At 49.8% G+C, this 17440-nt stretch overlaps 1 long non-coding RNA gene and 1 pseudogene across 1 annotated transcript; both read right to left on the bottom strand.

The window, feature by feature from the left end:
- Positions 1–10944: 10944 nt before the first annotated feature.
- Positions 10945–12310, bottom strand: LOC120110535. Its single transcript, XR_005511625.1, has 3 exons — positions 12247–12310; positions 11124–11285; positions 10945–11013 (listed from the first exon to the last, which is right to left on the bottom strand). It is a non-coding gene; the product is annotated as an uncharacterized LOC120110535 (long non-coding RNA).
- A 227-nt stretch (positions 12311–12537) lies between these two features.
- On the bottom strand, positions 12538–14559 carry LOC120110534 (annotated as a pseudogene).
- Between the last annotated feature and the right edge of the window lie 2881 nt (positions 14560–17440).

Below are 17440 nucleotides of genomic sequence, written 5' to 3'. Positions count from 1 at the left end.
GGCTGTACTGCTACAAGGTAATGCCCTTCGGTCTGAAGAACGCTGGCGCCACTTACCAGCGCCTCGTCAACAAAATCTTCAAAGAGCAAATCGGCCGGAACATGGAGGTGTACGTGGACGATATGCTGGTGAAGAGCCGCCAGGCAGACCAGCACATCGTGGATCTGGAGGAGACTTTCACCACCTTACGGAAGTTTCGCACGAAGCTGAACCCAGCGAAGTGCGCCTTTGGCGCTTCGGCCGGGAGGTTCCTTGGTTTCATTGTCAACCAGCGGGGTATCGAAGCCAACCCGGACAAAATCAAGGCCATCCAAGGTATGTCCCCTCCGACCAAAGTAAAGGAAGTTCAGGAGCTCGCTGGAAGGGTCGCCGCGCTCGGACGATTTGTGGCAAAATCGGCCGAACGCTGTCAACCATTCTTCAAGGTGTTAAAACGCCCAAAAGACTTCCTCTGGACGGCCGAATATCAAGCAGCATTCAACCAGCTCAAGGAATACCTAGCGTCTCCTCCCCTACTGTCCAAGCCGCAAGAAGGGGAGATGCGCTACCTCTATCTGGCGGTCTCCCCAACCGCGGTCAGTGCGGTGCTGGTTCGGGAAGAGGCAAAGCTCCAGAAGCCTGTGTACTACATCAGCCGGGTCCTACGGGACGCCGAGATGCGGTATACGAAGGCTGAAAAGATCGCCTTCGCGCTGCTGACCGCGACCAGGAGGCTCCGTCCCTATTTCCAGGCCCATTCTGTCACCCTCTTAACTGATCAACCGTTACGACAGATCCTCAGCAACCCCGAGAATGCGGGACGGCTGGTGAAGTGGGTAGTAGAACTCGGAGAATTTGACATCCGCTACCAGCCTCGACCCGCCATCAAGGCCCAGGTGCTCGCGGACTTCCTCTCTGAGTGCACGGTGCAGGAGGCGGAACCTAGACCGCCGGAAACGCCCAGCCTCGACCTCCCGACCTGGACGCTTCACATCGATGGGTCGTCGAACCCCGAGGGTGGAGGGGCCGGGCTGGTCCTTACCAGTCCTGATGGAGTGATAGCCGAGTATGCCTTGAGGATTGGATTTCCAGTTACCAACAACGAGGCGGAATACGAGGCCCTAGTCGCAGGACTCAAACTCACCGGGGAGCTCGGCATCCGGCGTTTGAAGGTCTTCACCGACTCCCAGCTGGTGGTCGGGCAGGTCCATGGGGAGTTCGAGGCCCGGAGCCCGACCATGCAGAACTACGTCCGGAAGGTGCAAGCACTCATTCCCGACCTCGGCAGTGTCGACATCCAGCAGGTCCCCAGAAGCGAAAATGCCAGGGCCGACAGGTTGTCCCGCTTGGTGGGCGCAGAGGCGCACAACTTGTCGAGGGCAATCTACCTGGAGACCCTGGATGCCCCGAGCATCGGCGAGGCTGGAGCGGTGATGGCGATTGATCCGGAGCCGTCTTGGATGGACCCGCTCGTCGCCTACCTCGCCGAAGGGATCCTCCCTGAAGACGAAGATCAAGCTCGGCGACTTGTCAGGAAGTCCGCCCACTACGTACTCTATAAAGGGAGGCTGTATCGGACCTCGTTTACCGCCCCCCTCTTAAGGTGCCTCCGCCCCTCGGAGGCGGCCTACGTCCTCGGCGAAGTCCATGAGGGCGTCTGCGGATCGCACTCGGGGGCTAGGTCCTTGGCGCACAAGATCATGAGGTAAGGCTATTATTGGCCTACCTTGTTGGAGGACTCAAAGGATCACGTACGGAAATGCGACGCCTGCCAGCGCCACGCCAACGTCCAGAGAGCCCCTTCTGTCCCCTTGGCACCAATCACCGCACCCTGGCCCTTCGCACAGTGGGGAATGGATATCCTCGGACCATTCCCCGTCGCTTCCGCCCAGCGGAAATTCTTGATTGTTGCAATCGACTACTTCACCAAGTGGGTGGAGGCAGAGCCGCTGGCCACTATCACGGAGGCGCAAGTCCGGAAGTTCGTGAAGAAAAACATCATTGTCCGATTTGGGGTACCCCGGGTCCTCATCTCGGATAATGGTCGACAGTTCGACAACAAGCATTTCCGTGACTTCTGCGAGGAATTCGGGATCGAGCATCGGTTCACATCTGTGTCGCATCCCCAAACCAACGGTGAGGCCGAGGTGACAAACCGGACAATCCTCCAAGGAATTAAGGCGCGAATCGGTCGGACGGGGCAAGCTTGGGTCGAAGAACTCGAGAACGTCCTTTGGGCGTATCGGACCACGCATCGGACCCCTACCGGGGAGACGCCTTTCAGCCTAACCTATGGCACGGAAGCGGTTGTCCCCGTGGAGCTCGGACTCCCCTCGCCCCGGGTGGCTACGCACCGACCCGAGGCCAATTCGGAGCAACTCCGAGGAAACTTGGACCTCTTGGAAGAAGCGAGGGAAATGGCGCAGGTTCGGATGGCGATGTATCAGCGGAGGGTGGCCCGATATTATAACTCCAAGGTCCGACCAAAACTTTGCAGAATCGGAGATCTGGTGCTAAGGCGAGCCAAAGCATCTCAACCCACGGAAGGTGGGAAGCTGGCGCCAAATTGGGAAGGCCCGTATAGGGTTCGCTGGGTAAACCGACCTGGCTCCTACCAGTTGGAGGCCCTAGATGGTCGAGAAATTCCAAGGAGCTGGAATTCCGCTAACCTACGGGTGTATTACCAGTAGAAAGACAAAGCCAGAAAGACAGTTCAAAAAATGTATAGTCCTTTTCATCTCAATAATTCCTGGTTACAATGGCGTGTTCGTGTGATTACAAAGAATTCCCAGAGGAGAATTGGGGAGTAAAGAAAGTAAGGAAGAGGTGGGGACTCCGTTAAGCTGAGGATCTGGGATCCCGAGCCCTCCATCCGAAGCAGCTGCAATCCCACCGGGCGTGGGTGCTTCCCCCCGGAGGCGCCATCGACGCCTCACGCAAAAGACGAAGAGCCGGCGCGGACGAAGAAGAAGTTCGCACTGCTTCTAGAGGAACGCCACCTCCAAGGGATATTCCGGTCCTCCCCAGGAGAAGGGGAGGAAAGGAATACAAGGGAGAATAGCGCGAGGAGGCGCGATCCCGGATGAAGCGTCTAGCGCAGAGCTCAATCGGGAGGTGGGACTGAAAAGAGGGGGGATGTGATCCCGGATGAAACGCCTAGAGCGGAGTTCCGCCGGAGAGAATCTCCTTGTTGATCCCAGATGAAACGGCTAGTTGGCGGAAGTCGCGAGGGGCGCGCCTCCCGTTCCTCCGGCAGGGGTTTCCCAGCCACGCACCGGAGAGGAGGTCCACGATTCATGGCAACCTGAACAGCTCCGGCTTGGCAGGCTCCACCGCACCTGCACTTATATTTATAGCCAAACTGTGGCCCCCCGGTCGTTCCTATGCGGGTGGCTCCAATAAATGCGGGCGCATCGAATCCGGAGCCGTTCCGGCTCTCGAGGCGTATCCTCCCACGACCTCCTAAGCGTCGTTCTCCTTAATTGCATTCTTCATGCAGGACACTCCGGGCAGCGTGTATCCCACGGCCCACGTATCTCCGCACGCGCCCAGGCCGCATCCGCCTCGAAGAACGCGCGTATCGCGGCCGCTTAACTGGCACTCCTCGCAAGCAGCAACTGGCCGATCCGATTTTCCAGGTAACGCCTCAATTAGCATTTAATAGCCTTCTGGTGTTCCCCAGGCGACGCTTCGAGAGGAGGAGAAATACGATCGCAGCTGGCCACGGAGAAACCCCGTCGAGCGGCAAGTGATAGGCGCGCGACCAACGAGCGGAATTCCCCGAGGCTCGGCCCTCGGATGCCAGGCTAACCCGATGATCATCCCGGGAGCAGACTAGCCTGAAGCCCCGACCGGTCGCCTCGGCTTGCGCCAGCCTTGGCCGACCAACGAGCGGAATTCCCCGAGGCTCGGCCCTCGGATGCCAGGCTAACCCGATGATCATCCCGGGAGCAGACTAGCCTGAAGCCCCGACCGGTCGCCTCGGCTTGCGCCAGCCTTGGCCGACCAACGAGCGGAATTCCCCGAGGCTCGGCCCTCGGATGCCAGGCTAACCCGATGATCATCCCGGGAGCAGACTAGCCTGAAGCCCCGACCGGTCGCCTTGGCTTGCGCCAGCCTTGGCCGACCAACGAGCGGAATTCCCCGAGGCTCAGTCCTCGGATGCCAGGCTAACCCGATGATCATCCCGGGAGCAGACTAGCCTGAAGCCCCGACCGGTCGCCTCGGCTTGCGCCAGCCTTGGCCGACCAATGAGCGGAATTTCCTGAGGCCTAACCCTCGGATGCCTGGCCTAGCGCCGGAAGAATTTCCTGAGGCCTAACCCTTAGATGCCTGGCCTAGCGCCGGAAGAATTTCCTGAGGCCTGACCCTCGGATGCCTGGCCTAGCGCCGGAAGAATTTCCTGAGGCCTGACCCTCGGATGCCTGGCCTAGCGCCGGAAGAATTTTCTGAGGCCTAACCCTCGGATGCCTGGCCTAGCGCCGGAAGAATTTCCTGAGGCCTGACCCTCGGATGCCTGGCCTAGCGCCGGAAAAATTTCCTGAGGCCTAACCCTCGGATGCCTGGCCTAGCGCCGGAAGAATTTCCTGAGGCCTAACCCCCGGATGCCTGGCCTAGCGCCGGAAGAATTTCCTGAGGCCTAACCCTCGGATTCCTGGCCTAGCGCCGGAAGAATTTCCTGAGGTCTAACCCTCGGATGCCTGGCCTAGCGCCGGAAGAATTTCCTGAGGCCTAATCCTCGGATGCCTGGCCTAGTGCCGGAGGAACTTCAAGAGTCAGGAGTCGGCGAGACGCTACCAAGAGCATCAAAAGAGGAGCGAACGAACAGTCCGACAACAACGGCAGCAGCACAAGGGAGAAACTCGAGGATGCCTGTGGAAAGAAAGGCGGACGGGGAGGGCCCCCGGTTAAATAGGCGGAAAGGCGGGTGACGCCTCGGTGACGCCAGAGGATGCCTGGCTGCCGAAGGATCGTTCGCGCCCCAAAGGCGAATCGACGCCATTAAGGAAGGATGTCCGCCGAAATCCGCAGACTGCCAGGTCAGCGACAACCGCCATACGCCATAAAGAAGGCGGGGAGCTCGGAGCGCGCGCGCCTTTCCGAGGGATGGCGGCAATCTCGAAGCGTCACTCCCTTCACCCGTTCCCCTTCTGGTTCCAGGCTCGGAAGTGGGGGGCTACTGTTACGGGGGAACTTAGCCACCATGCCCCACGTGACCGGCACGCGTGCCCAGGAAGACTACGGCTGCCCATTGATCCAGCAATCCGACCTCGGGTCGGATATCTTCGGCTCTGCAGCCCGACCCCGAGTCGGCTACCCCTTGATCCAGCAATCCGACCTCGGGTCGGATATCTTCGGCTCCGCAGCCCGACCCCGAGTCGGCTGCCCCTTGATCCAGCAATCCGACCTCGGGTCGGATATCTTCGGCTCCGCAGCCCGACCCCGAGTCGGCTGCCCCTTGATCCAGCAATCCGACCTCGGGTCGGATATCTTCGGCTCCGCAGTCCGACCCCGAGTCGGTTGCCCCTTGATCCAGCAACCCGACCTCGGGTCGGCAATCTCTTGACAACAACAGACTGTTCTCCTGAGGCACGCCGCGGCCCCCTGCTCCACTACTCCCTGCAACGGCCGAATCCGGCGCTGCCCCACGATCCCCTGTAACAGCCGTACAAAGCGGAGCTCCACTACGCCCTGCCATGGCCGTACCCAGCGCTGCCCCACGACGCCCTGTAACGGCCACGTCAGTGGCAACCCCATCGTGCCACACGATGACCAATCCGCAGAAAAACCCCCCAGCCTGATATATATGGGGCTGGGGGGGGAAGGGGGAGGGTAAGAAAGATTTTCCAGAGTATCATCTTACCTGCTACCTCTCCTTCTCCTTCTCCTTCGATCTCCCCTGACTTGATCGTCGGAGGGCCCCCACTACCCTGGTGGTGGTGCGAGGCTTGCTTGCAGGTTTCACGGCGGAGGGCGGAGCGCAACCAAAGCAACTCAAAGGGAACCCCGTTCACACCGCTGTGCCAATCGTTCTCGGTTTGGACCCCCAGCAACAGAAACATATGTATTACTCTGCATGTATTACTCTGCCATTCCAAGAACATCATTAAGTTGTAGGAACTTTTTATGGAAGTTATACTCCAGCCCCTTCCATTGTTAGCCATGTGAATGATTTTTTTTTTGTTGAGTTTGTTTTACGTTGAAACTACAATATGACAATTGAAACATATGTATTATACATAAAATTTCATTTGGACTGAAATTGAATGGTTGCCAGGAAAGTGCTTGACTCAGAAGCTTCTGAAAAAGAAGCCAAAGAAGGGCTCAAAGTATTTTGTATACAGGTTTAACATTTGTTTCTACGAATTTGTTTAAAAAAAAAAAATGCTATTGCCGACGCTTAAAAGCGTCGGCAATAACTCTCCCGGCACAGGTATACCAAAGCACAAAAGCATCGGTAATACAAGAACTACCGACGCTTAAAAGCGTCGGTAATAGACCGACGCATAAAAGCGTCGGAAAAATTGCTTTTGCCGACGCGTTTAAAAGCGTCGGGTTATCTGCCGACGCTGACGAAACGCGTCGGAACGAAAATCCTCCACGCCCACCTGCCCGACGATTTCGTCACGCTTTTGGACGCGTGGGGAGGAAAATTTCCGACGCGTATAAGCGTCGGTAAAAGCTCTGCAAAGCGCCGGGAAAAATTACTTCTTTTGTAGTGCTCCTACGTGGAGGAGGGGTGGGAATTGGACTATAGTCCTTTTTCAACTTTTATACTTTGTCTGTTGATGGATTTCACTATGAACCATTGAAGAATGAAAACAACGTAAGACGACTTAGTTATACCTTCATCTATATTTATGGAGCCAACGCTCCAGGTCTTAAGCGCAATAACAGAGGCCAGAGTTGGTCTACGGTGAGATCAAGCTCTCCCCATGACCCTCCATAGTTTTGGTTGTGGAGCACCCAAACCAAACAGTTTGGGAACGTAGGACGACTACGGCGTTCAGGATTAGGTATCATGGCTACCCATGCAGTCTCGTAGGCAGACGATGGCAAGAAGGAGTACATGTCAGCGGAAGGAGAGAAAACCTCTTCCTTAACCCTCTTGACGAGGCACTCCAAAGACTCCTCCATGTCTTACAGAAGCACAAACTGGGAAGAAGAAGAAAATTAGGAGTAGATGTATCTGGGATGTCTTGGCTGAATACCTTGAGGGTGTATTTATAGAGTGATGGGAGACAGCACATGTGGCAATCCGAAACGAGCGAGACACGTGATTGGCATGATGCACCGCCAAGGTATAATTTCTTCCCCAGCCTTCCTTCCCGGATCATTTGCGAGATTATTCGGGACTATTGTGCAGCATCAGGACAGCGGGTCAATCAGTCCAAGTCATCTATTATTTTCAGCCCAAAGACCAAAGTAGCTGTGAGGCGTTCGATAGTGGAGATCCTGGGGGTGGGAGAGCAGGAGGGCATGATGACATATCTAGGGGTCCCACTCTCCGGTCAGCGGTTGCAGCGGAGGGATTGTGCAGCTCTGGAGCTCAGTATCAGACGGTGACTAGAGAGGTGGCAGATGCATACACTTTCGATGATGGGTAGGATCACTTTGGTTCGCTCAGTTCTTACCTCGGTCCCCATCTATCTACTTTCCAATACTATCATTCCAGTTACAGTCCTGAGGTCCCTTGAGCAGCTGTTCAGGGACTTTATTTGGGGGAGGTGCAGTGGCAGAGGGGGAGTCCATTTGGTGGCTTGGGATGTTGTGTGCCAGCCGGCTAGCTATGGAGGATTGGGGGTGCAGTCTTTGGTGGCCACGCGGGAGGCACTAGTTGCTAGACATGCAGTTAGATTTATGCTTGAGCCCGAGGGTATGTGGTCTTCACTGATGAGGGCCAAATATGGTGCCTTGGTTCCTGGGGCGCGAGCTGGCCGTCACCATTCTCCGATTTGGAGGGAGATTTGCACTAGAGCTGGGGTGGTGCTTCCAGAGATTAGATGGATCATAGGCGATGGCCGGTCTATTGATGTGCTGGAGGATAGTTGGGTGACCGAGATACCGATCTGCCGTATGCCGACCATGGTTGATGCGACGAGATTAGCTGGCTGCAGGGTTAGCGAGCTGCTGACATTAGAGGGGGCTCGATGGAGGGAGGAGATGGTCCGGGAGGTCTTTGGAGAGCGATTGGCGGAGTCGGTTCTGTCTATTCCGATTCCCATTGGTGGGGGGGCGACAGGCTAGTATGGGTTCCGACGGGACGGACGCGGGTACGGGTCAGAGATCTCCATGCATTGACTGGTAGGGAGCCAGCTCGTCAGATTGAGGGTGGCTGGATATGGAGGTTGCGGATTCATCCGCGAGTGGCTTTATTCATCTGGAAGGTGGCCTGGGGTTGCCTTCCTACGAGGAGCTTGTTAGCCCGGCGTGGCATGGCGGTCTCTCAGTGCTGTGAGGAGTGTGCAGATAGTGAGGAGACGATCGAGCATGTCCTTCTGCAGTGTCCCAGAGCCAGAGAGATATGGAGGAGATCACCGGTCCTACTACCCGATTCGATAGTCTCTGCGCAGGATATGATTCAGATGTTGAGAGCCTTCACGCTGAGCCCCCGATCTGTGGAGGTAGGGATTCTGGTGGCATACTTGTCCTATCACATCTGGTTGGATAGGAATGCCGGTCTGTTTGAGGGGAGGAGGTCGCCCCCGAGGAGGGTGGTGGATAGAGCGACGCTATCTGCGAGGGAGGTTCTTGCGGCTACCATATGATTTTCTTCTAGGATAGCCAAGGACATCTGGGGTACTCTCCACGCTGCTTCAGCGCCCCGTTTTGCCCTTGTTTCTTGGGTACCCCCACCCCTTGGCTATCTCAAAGTAAATTTCGATGGCAGTCGGTCAGTGGATGGTGTGGTTGGAGGGGTTGGATTTGTGGTTAGGGACCACCATGGCAGGATGATAGCGGCAGGAGGGCGGCGCACGCCTGGACTCTCTGTGGTCGGAGCAGAGCTGCGGGCGGCTTGGGAGGGTATATCCTATGTGTGGCAGGTACTTGGTGTGGAGTGGGTCTGCCTTGAGGGAGATTCATCTGTGGTTGTCGAGTGGCTCCGAGGGGCGGATCGGTTTGGGGATGGTCATCCCCTCATTAGAGAGGTCCGTAGGATGGTATGGTTGATGGGCGATGTTCAGATAGAACATGTGTTCAGAGAGGCGAACAGGGCTGCAGACTGGGTCGCCTCTCATGCTGCCCGGCATTCCGAAGATTTTACTTGGACGTCTGATGATGACGTTCATCCTTATTTGCATCTTTTACTTTCCCGCGATTTAGCAGGTTGTACTCACGTTAGAGTTATATGAAATGAGTAGCCGCTTTTACCACAAAAAAAAAAAAAAAGGATTGTCAGGCAAACCAACAACACAGGTCGCGAGGGAAATCCTAAAAGCTGAAACCACACTTGCCGTCACGTTTTCATGCACCTCAAGTTATTAAATTTTCATGTCATTTTGTTCCGTGATAGATTTATTTAACAAGAACAAATAAATAAAACAGTGAGATCCTTTTGTTATTTACATTTTCTAATGAAGTAAAATTCACTTTAAAAAGCTTAACATTAATCTCTCTTCTCAAAAATTTATTAAATAAATAAATAATCTTCTTGATGAGTCAGAAGAGGGTGAGGGGCAAGTGTATTTTTCAAGCGCCGTTCCAAACCCAACATAGACTCGATTCCAAGTTAAGACCTGACCTAGCAGATCATGTATGGATATTATAGAATTAATTGGATCAAACCTAAATGAATTTGATATGATCCACGTACAATCTATTCAAAAATTCAAGTGTAGCATTAAATCTCAAATCCAATTTAGATACAACCTAGTCCGAATCCAAACCAAGTGATATTGGATCCAAGCCAGCATAAATCTTAGACCCAAAACCAATTTAATTGGGTGTCTCTATGGCTCTGCTTCAAACTAGATCCTAACCAAAACCAACTTACTTTATGATCTCAAATGGAAATAGATTACAATATTGGTGTAACCTAACCTATAAAAAGTTTTTGGCAAATATGGATCTTTGAATTGTCAAAAAAAATTTTATTTCCTTGCAAGATTCTCTTTATGCTTAAAAATCACCTTTGGCATTGAAATTTATATGGCAAAAACTAGAAAGAGAATTAAAGGTTGCCACCTAATTAACTATCAAGTGCTTGCTACCAACATATGTTAGCTTAGCTCATTGGTATCTCTCTTTCTAAGCGAGAAGTCTCATGTTCAAACTTGAGTGGTGATGAATAATCATCATTTTCTCAAAAAAAATTATCAAGCACTTGCTTCGATCATATCATCCCTTCCACTTGAGCAATAAGATATATGCACTAAAAGAAAACTCATCTTTTCCGGCGCTTTTTATAATCTTTACCGACGCTTATAAGCGTCGGCTAAAGTTCCCGCAACGCAAACAGAAGCGTCGCAAAAGCGTTGGCGATACTGGAGTGGCAAAAGTTTTTGCCGACGCTAAGATAAAGCGTCGGCAAAAACAAGGCTTTCCCGACGCTAAGGAAAGCGTCGGCAAAAATGACATTCGCCGACGCTTTAAAGCATCCGGAAAACGTAAAGGATAGCCAAGTCTGTGTTTTCGCCGACGCTTTAAAGCGTCGGTAAATGTCATTTTTGCCCACGCTTTCATTTGCGTCGGAAAAGCTTTGTTTTTGCCGACGCTTTAAAGCGTCGGTAAATGTATTTTTGCCGTCGCTTTTCTAGCGTCGGCCTAGGCGTGCCACAACTTTTATTTACCGACGCTTTAAAGCGTCGGGATTACTATTTTTTAAAAAAATAAAAATACGAATGTAAATTATAAAAACACAGCATTATATAAACCCCTGACAATTAGCCAATACCAAATGTTTCAGAGCAAGTATGGCTTAGATACAATGCAACAGATACTGAAATACCTTCTGAAATTGCTTCCAGCTTTCCCTTTAGCCTCTTGAGAGGCATCACGACTTTCCTCTGTTACCTCAATACATGGGTCTCCCATCTGGACAGAAAAAAGTAGTAATAATAAGCCGCAGTTGAAAATACTGAAAATACACTCACAACTTCTTGAGTCATTCATAAGCAGTAAATATGATATACATTGCAAATCACCTTTTGTGGCAGATCATCATCAGGTGCTACAGTTTCTCCTTCAAGTTCAATGTCAGATTCAACGATCTCATCATCAGATTCATGCTCTACAGAAGCAGAACCCTTTGCACCAAAATCATCTTCATCAAGATCCTCATCCATGTCATCCACCATTTGACTTTGCTGCAATCAATAACAAATAACAAAACTTTTGCATCAGGTTTCCCAATCCCCAAACAAAACAGAAAAGAAGAGAAAGACCAAATAATAAATGATGCATGATGACTTTCTAATGTCTTGAAAGCAGATATTCCCACGAGGAAAGAGATCGTACAAAATATCAAAAGTTTGATGCAGACAGAAGCCCTTATTTTAACACTGCAGGAAAGGTTGCTGATGTTCATTTATACATAATATCCACCCTCGTGGAGAGAAAATCTTGATCATTTTGTGGTTGGAATAGATGAAGTGACGATTACTAACCAGGAACAAACACCAATTCCCACAATATATATATATATATATATATATATATATATATATATATATATATATATATATATATATATATATATATTCATATTCTAAGCAAACAAACAGAACTGAAATAAAAACTATACTCCAAGAACACGGATCTCATGGCCATTCCAGCTAAGATGTAGTATATGGACTATATTGATGATTTCATGGGTTTGATTACCATTAAAAAATATGATACTAGCCAGGTCCAATTAGTATATTTTTATGAAACCAGAAATATAACTCAGTGGCACAAAGAAATAATGGAAATGAAAAGGGGAGTAGGAACAGGGGTCAAAAAGATGGAGCATTCATAGCCATACAAGACCTAACCCAACTTTTCAGGATCAAAGAATTAAAATCCATTTAATAAATATTAAATGTAGTTGAGAGACCTAACTCTTCATCTAAGTAGAAGCTAAATGTAGTAAAATGAATTATATAATGATTGATATGAATAATTAACTTAAAGAGAATCTTGTCAAAAAGATAATACCTGGCACAGCATCTAGAAGTGTTTAAATATCAGTACTACAGTCTTTTGTGCCAAGCATGGCAATTTCACAAACGGACTCAACTATATAATCATTATGCATCAAAGGATTAAAATAGAAAGACCTCTCACCTTCTAGATTCCACAAGCAGAGCACGCTGTTCAGATGTTTTATCAGCACTAACATCTCTCTCTCTCTAGCAGTATAGCTGCACAAAAATAACCAGGCTACAGCAATCAGATGATCAGCAGGGCACAAAGATCGCAATGTATCATGTATTGATACTGTAATATGCAGAAATGCAGTATTGAAAATACACCAATTACTATGAAAACTACTATTTACTAGTGAAAATTCATTAGAATACATCAAATTTATGTTAAATAGCTTTGCACAACCAAAAAAAACAAAAACAAACACACATGACTGACAATCATTATTCACGACTTCTTGAGACCTAATAAGAGCTGAGTGAGTAAATCAGTACCTCGAAGGAAGAACTGCTTGAGGAACAAAAGGGGCATAAGCAGTTTCCCTCTCAACTGTAAGCCTTTGAGCTTTCTGAAACTCTTTCAGAACTGCTTGGAAATCTTTTGCATGCTTTGCATCGGCTATCTTTTTGCTTGCCTGCATTTAGAAATTCATGTCTAAGAATCACGGAATTAAGGGAGAAAATCAGCATGATGTGTAGACCAATAGTCTTAGAGGCCTTATTAGAATGAAGCATATATACAATATGTCACCTCTATATAGCTGGAAGTCTCAAAATAGCTGCCACCATGTTATAGTAATTTAAACACTATGCACCAGAAACAACAATTGTGACCACTACATCATTTGACAAGGACAAATTCATGAATTACCAATCAAGAGCACAACCATGATATAGCTCTCAAAAAGGTTTAACAACCCAAGAGATCAATTACAGCAATTAAATACTAAGGCTGTCTTTGGTTCATGGATAAACCCCAAAAGTAATTGCAATCATGACCAACTACATTATTTGACAAGCACAAGCTCATGAATTACCAATAAAAAGTACAACTATGGTATACCTCTCAAATAGTTTGAACAACTCAAGAGATCAATTCCCAAATCTACGTTATATCATAATCACAAAGAATAACCAATTTTATCATGCGGGTAGAAGCAATTTCACATGTGAAAGAACATAAAGTTTCCATTTAATCAAAATGCCAAGGGAAAGATGAAAATGGTAGGAACACAAAAACAATCAAAATAAATGCCATAATGAATATTAATGAGCCCAAATCTACATTATATCATAATCGCAAAGAATAACTAATTTTATCATGCGCGTAGAAGCAATTTCACATGTGAAAGAAGATAAAGTTTCTACTTAATCAAATGCCAACGGAAAGATGGAAATGGTACCATTTGATGAGCGAACCAAAGACAAAATGCTGCATGATGGGCACCTTCTCAAGCACCTCAGCCTTATACATCTTCAGCATTCCACTGTTCACCTTGCTCCATGTCAGGACCGCACTGATATCATCAAGCATCGGGGAGTGCTCAGCAAACACCCCCTTCTTCACCTTCTTGACAAAAGCCACACAGGCCAAGTACATATACTCGTGGGAGAAGTTATCAAGAATGTCCTGGTTGTGAATCGACTTGGGCTTCATATACTTGTGATCAATAAGCTGAGCTGAGCCAAAGATAGAGGGGAGAAAGTGGTAGTCCTCGAGGCCCCAGACACCGTGAGACCCAGCGGGCTCGAGACAGTAGGTGATCTGGAGCCTGCGCATGAGTTCGAGGTAGGCGACGAAGACCCGGGTGACGAGGGCCGGGTAGTTCTCCTCCCTGATGAGGCCGAGGTGGGCGAGGCAGTAGAGGAAGGCGGCGAAGTTGGTCTCGTGGCCGGTGCCGTAGTCGATGCGGGAGGCGTTGCCGAAGGAGTCGAGGAGGTAGGGGAGAAGCTCGTCAGCGGCGGGGAGGAGCTCCTCGGAGGTAATAAGGGGGGGAAGGAGGGCGGGGGCCTCGGCGGAGACGAGCGGTAGGCGGGGTTGCCGTAGCGGGCGGAGTGGGGGAGGGGGGGAATCTCATCGATTTAAGAGGTTAGGGCTTGGAGGAGGGAGAGGAGGGAGGTGACGGTTTGGGGGAGGGGGGGAACGGGGTCGGAGATCTTGCGGCCGCGGACAGAGTGGGAGAGATCGGCGACGAAGCCAAGGAAGTGGCGGCCGGCGGCAGAGGAGATGGAGGCGGTGGGGCCGCCACAGGCGGAGCACATCGACGACAGCGGCGGGCTGGCCTCGGCCGCGGTGGCGGAGGTGGAGCAGACGGCGGCGCATGAAGAGTTGGCGGAGGCGGCGGAGGAGGGGGAGGAGGGCTCGGCGTCGGTCATTTTTTATGGGAGGCGATGTGGGGTTCGGAGGGAGAGGATGAAGAAGAATCGAGGCGGCGGGAGGGGGGAAGGGAGAAGAATCAGGGTGAAGAAGAAACGAGAGAGGGCGAGAGAGCGAGCGAGAGAGAGAGAGAGAGAAGAGGCGGGATGGGTGCGGGCGGAGGGAGAGGAAGAACCGGTTTCTTGCAACACTGGTCGGCGCCGGAGAGGAGGGAGGAGGAGGCAGAAGAAGGAGGAGGCAGAGGAGGGAGGAGGAGGCAGAGGAGGGCTTGATATGTCGATCGAGGATGGAGGAGGGAGGCGGACGCGGGTTTTGATGGGTATTTGGTTTTCAACGACACTAATAAGCGTCGTTTTAGGCCAACTCTACGACGACGCTAACGAGCGTCGTAAATTGCTGACGCTTTTAAAATGCGTCGGCTATTTTTGGCGCTCTGCGGGACATTGCCGACGCTTGTAGCAAGCGTCGGCAAAAACATGTCGTTAAAATCTCTTTTTCCTGTAGTGATGCTTGTTTCCAGTTGATGCCAATCATCCAAAGATACGATATCTCTTAATCTTAGAATATTATAATAGTAACAACAACGACAACTACCGAATTGTATAAATCTTCTATATTTAACATTGCAAATGTTTTTGATTGGGCTAAAATTGCTGGAAAAAAAATGTCATTTCCTTTAGAAACTGCCTACAGTAATAGAATATTAGGGATGCACACTGGTGGCGGACAGCTAAACTCTTCCAAAAGTTTTGAGGCGGGAACTGCAGACTCCGGCGGATTCATCGATCCGCCATAATGTTGGAGCCCAAAAGTAAGAAAAAATTTGAAGTCCTAAAAAATGAGAGCCATAAATTTGAGCAATAATATTCTAGACCATGTGTATGAGCTCAGCTGTAGACCAGGCCAATCGCTGCTCGCCTGTTGGAGACTGATCCCGCCCGCGGAGGATCCGGAAAACATCATTCCAGTCTTGTCCCGAGGATCCGCAAGGTCTTTGATGAGGATTTAGGAGATATTTCTGCAGTCTTGTCCTAAGGATCCACGGGATCTTCGATGAGGATTTGGAGGCGGCGAGACTGAGGTGGACAAGGCTGAGGTCGGCTCGGCCTTGGGCCGAGGTCAGACAAGCTTGGAGGCTATGGCATGTGCTTGAAGAGTTGACCCCAGTATTCGGCCGAGGTCAACTCGGTCTCTGGTGGAGGTCACCTCAGTTTCTGGCCAAGGTCACCTTCTTCGTTCGAGGTCGGCTTGGTCTCTGGCTGAGGTCGGTTCGCTTGGCGGGGTTTGGATGGTTTCATGCTGGAGTAGGACGATCCATTTTACCTCCCATCAGTATGTAATCATCAACTTTATTTATAGTCAAAATTAGCTTGCCCTTTTTTTTTGTTTTACTAAAGCAAATAGTTGTATTTATGCTTGACTGCAAGCAAAACCGAAGGAAAAGATGAAACTTTTTGATGGATATTTTCAAATTTGTGAATTTTTAATCAAATAAGCAAACAAAATATTAGGTTCTTCCAAGAAAAATAGGTTCTTCAATCACTTTTTTTAAAAGGCTAGCTAGATGCGGCGAAGTGCGGCCTAGGCCGCTGTTTAGATACCTGTTTCTTGTCATTGGTTTTGTTTGGATGGGATTGAGTTTAAGGTACGGAACAGGCCTTAGCTTAACCGGGATACATGAACTGAAGTAAAGTAGACAATCCTGACGCCTTTATGTTCTCCATCAAGTCTGTCCATCTCCTTATTTATCTTGTAATTGAACAACTGTGCTGCTTAACAGGGCCGGCCCGAGCCGAGCCTCAGCCCATAACCATAGAAGGAAGGAAGAAGGTAAAAAGGCACCGACTTGCGATAAAATAAAGAGAGGAGAGGAGAGAGAGAGAGAAAGAGAGAGGGGGGTAGGGAGGTTCCTTGTCCTGTTTTCTGTACCTGACCGTGACCAACAGGAGCTGGCTACGAGTCTTCCCCCCTTGATGGAAGGGGGGTGGAGAGTTTCCTAGCCTGCAGAGGGGCAATTTGGGAAGCTGTGTGTGTGTAACTCCGCACATATTAGGATATAAGAATATACAAAAGTGCTAGGGATCGAGGACTAAAGAAAATTTGAAACTTGGATTGAGTGCTAAAATCCCAGTCAATGGAAAAGTGCTAATAAAAATGGGAGCCTAAACTAATGGAATTATATAGAGTAAATAGAAAACAATAATATATCCAAACTCAGAAGCTCCTTTATTTATTTATTTTTTATAACCGAAGCTCCTACGTGGAGGAGGGGTGTCAACTTTTGTGCTTTTTCTGTTGATGGATGTCACTATGAAGCATTGAAGAATGAAACAATGAAGATGACTTAGTTATACCTTCATCTATATTTATAGAGCCAACGCTCCAGGTCTTAAGCGCAATAACACTGGCCAGAGTAGCAGTGAAATGGTCTATGGTGAGATCAAGCTCTCCCCATGACCCTCCAGAGTTCTGGTTGTGGAGCACCCAACTCAAACAATTTGGGAACATAGGACAACTACGGCGTTCAGGATCGGGTATCATGGCCACCCATGCAGTCTCGTAGGCAGACGATGGCAAGAAGGCTTGTACGTCAGCAGAGGGAGAGAAAACTTCTTCCTTAACCCTCTCGACGAGGCACTCCAATGACTCCTCCATGTCTACAGAAGCACAAACTGGGAAGAAGAAGAAGGAAATTAAGATAGATGTGTCTGGATGTCTTGGCTGAATTCCTGGAGGGTGTATTTATAGTGTGATGGGAGGGAGACAGTACGTGCGGCAATCCAACAGCTATTGGAAGACTATTAATTGTTCCCGGAGATGTCGATCGCCACAAATTGGAAGACTTTATTGTTCCTTTCGAAACCAGAGAGCTACCACTGCAAGTTTGAGGAGAGCCATTCGCAAAAGTTAGAAAATTCAGCACCCATGTGCATCCCAAAATATTCTATAACTCTAG

The sequence above is a fragment of the Phoenix dactylifera genome, chromosome 4, assembly GCF_009389715.1.
Source record: "Phoenix dactylifera cultivar Barhee BC4 chromosome 4, palm_55x_up_171113_PBpolish2nd_filt_p, whole genome shotgun sequence".
Taxonomy (NCBI): Eukaryota; Viridiplantae; Streptophyta; class Magnoliopsida; order Arecales; family Arecaceae; genus Phoenix; species Phoenix dactylifera.
This window is presented reverse-complemented; position numbering and strand designations above follow the sequence as displayed.